We start from the raw sequence: 3,460 nt of genomic DNA on the forward strand, positions 1-3,460 counted from the left end.
TCCCTCACCGTGAGAAGTGAGGTTACAGGGAACCAGGTAGAGGGCCTTCTCGGTGGTGGCGCCTGCCCTGTGGAACACCCTCCCACCAGATGTCAAAGAGAAGAACAACTACCAGACTTTTAGAAGACATATGAAGGCAGCCCTGTTCAGGGAAGCTTTTAATGTTTCATGTATTACTGTATTTTAATATTTCGTTGGAAGCCACCCAGAGTGGCTGGGGAAACCCAGCCAGATTGGCGGGGTACAAATAAATTATTATTATTATTATTATTATTATTATTATTATTATCTTGCTCATTCTTTGTGAACACCAGAAAAGCCTGCTAGAGTAGGCCAGTGGTCCATGTAGTCCAGCATCCTGAACTCACCAGTGGCCAACCAGTTGCCCCTGGGAAACCTGCAGGTATAATTCAAGCACAAGAGCCTTGTGGTTTCCAGCAACTGGGATTTAGCAGCTAATAAAAGTTTGGGGGCTCTTTTGTTCGGGGCTTCCATCTTGTTCCACCTGGTGGCAGGTGGGAGTCCTATCGTGACCGTCTTCAATAAAGACCAAGCCTACTGGCTGCTGTTTTGCTCCGGTATTCCTGGCTGGTGTCCTTGTTTTTTTGTCCAAGGGAGCCCTCAGATTTCTCCATTAACAGTTGCTTCTCCCGAAATGGACTCTGCAAATCTCTTCTTTGGAAGGTGGGTGTTGTGCTGGTGGCCAGATGCAAAGGAGGCAGGTCCCAGCCCTTTGGGTTACAACAAGAGCAACCTGGGAGCATTGCCCGCCTCCTCACCTTTAATGGCTTTTAGTCAAATACAACAAATGATTGATAGATGAAAAGGTGCTTTTTTCCTGAGATGATAACTTTCTCCCTGCATGTCACTCCTTGAAAAGATTCCTGTGCATAAATGAGACTCATTCATTGTTCTGTTCGTTTGTGTGTTTGACCAGTGTTGTGTGGAGGGAAATGCAACCACTGGGATGAAAAATGCCCCCTCCTGCCCCCCTGGGTTTCCGGTGTGGCCTTCACAGATACTGGCACAAATTGGGGAGGGGGTGTTATATATCTCCTTGGTCAAAAGCTAAGGAGCCAATAGCAGCTGAGCTGCGCCCCTCATTGTGAGGTCCGAGGGGTGAGGGGGATGCCTCCCCAGATGCTGCCATTGTGATGTCACAAAAACATTGGGCAGCCGAGAGGGTATAAATGTTGGCCAAGTCAAAGGCCGAGGCAGTTGCCTCAGTGGAGGCACTCAGCTCGGGTGGTCTCCTGCCCCATGGTGGCAAGCTGGCCGGAGGACAGAGGCGATCGCCCGGCGCTGGGATGCTGTGGAACAAGGAGAAGGCAAGTTGAGGTTTACTTGCTGGTGGGATCGCACTTGAAGGTGGATGAAATTCAGCTCTGAAGCAGGGGGAGGTCTGGCAATGGACCTGGCGTGGCTGTTGGTGGTGGACGGATTGCCGGAAGGTTTGCATTCAGTGCCTGGTTGATGCCGCAAGGCTACAAGACTGGCCGAGGGGATGCAAACGGGTTTGGAAGCCTAGTTTGTTTATTAACAGGCGGACAAACCGAGGAGGGAAGCTGCCCCTTTGGCGGCGGGTGAGTGTCCCTTGGCGAATTCTGTGGTGAGGGAAAGTTGCCCATCGGCTTCTAGTGGTGGCGCCTTGGTGAAGCCAGGTTCACATTTGGGGATGTCAGTGGAGGCCAAGAGGCCCGTGAAGCTGGCCGATCCATTTGTGAACGCTATCTGGTGACATTCACCTTTGTCTTTGGCCCTCAACCTAATGTCAACAGACCTACCTTTTGAGAATGTCAGCTTGCTGACATTCATAGAGCTCTTGACCTTACGTCGACGACCAAAGCGAGGAGGGAAACTACCCGGCACAGCCCTAGAGGTGGAAACCAGGGGAACCAGTGTAGTCCACTTGTGGATCTACCGCTTCAAACTGGTGACCCTCCACTTCTGCAACCTGCCTTGACGGGGCAGGCCAGTCAGGGAGGAAGTTGTCAAGACCAAAGCCTGTGGAAGGGTCTGGGTGGACGCTGGATAGTCGCCATCCCATCAACGTGTTTGCCGTTGCCTTTCAGGGACATCCAATGCTGGCGAAGTTTTCCCCAAGACCAGACGGTGGTGGCAAGCTAGCAAGCAGAAGGAGGCGATCGCCTGGCATTGGGATGCTGTGGAGCAAGGAGAAGGCAAGTTCCAGTTGACTTGCTAGTGGGATCGCTACCTGAAGGCGGCCGATATTCAGCTCTGAAGCTGGCTTTTGTCTGGCGATGGACCTGGCCAGGCTGTTGGTGGTGGATGGATGCCGGAAGAGTTTGCATTCAGGCTAGTGGATGCCGCGAGGCTACGCCTGTCGAAATGGGTGCAAACTGTGGTTTGGAAGCCTAGTTTATTTATTAACAGGCTACCAAACTGAGGAGGGAAGCTGCCGCTAGGGCAGCGGGTGAATGCCCCTAGGTGGAAACCAGTTGTGATTTGCATTGCATTTAAATGATGTCAGTGGACGCCCTAAGCTGAAGCTGGCTGATATTTGCAGGTGTGGACCAGCTGGTAGTGAGGAGGGAAAGTTGCCCGTTCGGCAGCTCGTGGAGGCGTCTAGGTGAAGCCAGTGTTCACAAATAGATGCCAACCGAGGCCGCAAGGCTGATGAAGCTGGCTGCTATTTGTGGACATGGCTGGCATTCACCCGTGTCTTTGGTCCATCCATTTAATGGCAAAAGGCCTAGGCCTCTTGACATTAAATGGATGGCCAAATCGAGGAGGGAAGAAGCCCGGCACAGCCATGGAGGTGCTCAACTGGAGCCAGCGGACTTCACAAATAGATGCCAGCGGAGGCTGCAAGGCTGATGAAGCTGGCTGCTATCTGTGAACGAAAACTGGTTTTCCTTCATCTCCGGGATCCTGCCCATTGCGCAGGCCTGCCAGGGGTGAAGTTGCCAGGCGGAAGCCAGGGGAGTCTGGGTGGACGCTGTCGGATGGTGGCCACCCCACTCATGTTTGCCTTTGCCTTTCAGGAAAAAGCAGAGCCGGCAAGGTTTTCCCCAAGACCAGCCGTGAAAGTCATGAAGAGAACCGCAGGACTTAAGCCAGACAGCTCTTGTTTTCTAAATAAACGGCTTTCTATTTTTCAAAATAAATGTTTTATGAAAAGAAATCTCTGTTTTGTGCCATGTTTTAATTATATGGGGAATCTCTAGGATCATAGGGTACCCCTCCCTGGTAGTGATGTCACAGGAAGGGGGGTTGCACCCCCTTGTGACATCACAGGGAGTTGGTAGCCAATGGCCACAGCTGGGGAAACATCTGCACAGCCCTCCCAGGCCTCACAATGGGGGGGGGTCACCTCATTTTTAATAACTGCTGAGGTGCTCCACCATTTTGAGGCCAGCAAGGGCTGTGCAGATGTTTCCCCAGCTGTGACCATTGGCTATGGACTCCCTGTGATGTCACACATCTACCAACTTCCTAT

At 52.1% G+C, this 3,460-nt stretch overlaps 1 long non-coding RNA gene across 1 annotated transcript; it reads left to right on the top strand.

The window, feature by feature from the left end:
* Positions 1-783: 783 nt before the first annotated feature.
* LOC307199307 lies at positions 784-3,145 on the top strand. The gene is made up of 2 exons (XR_013831843.1): positions 784-2,190; positions 3,016-3,145. It is a non-coding gene; the product is annotated as an uncharacterized lncRNA (long non-coding RNA).
* The last annotated feature ends 315 nt before the right edge of the window (positions 3,146-3,460 follow it).

This window comes from Podarcis cretensis (genome assembly GCF_951804945.1).
Source record: "Podarcis cretensis genome assembly, chromosome: 12".
Classification (NCBI taxonomy): Eukaryota; Metazoa; Chordata; class Lepidosauria; order Squamata; family Lacertidae; genus Podarcis; species Podarcis cretensis.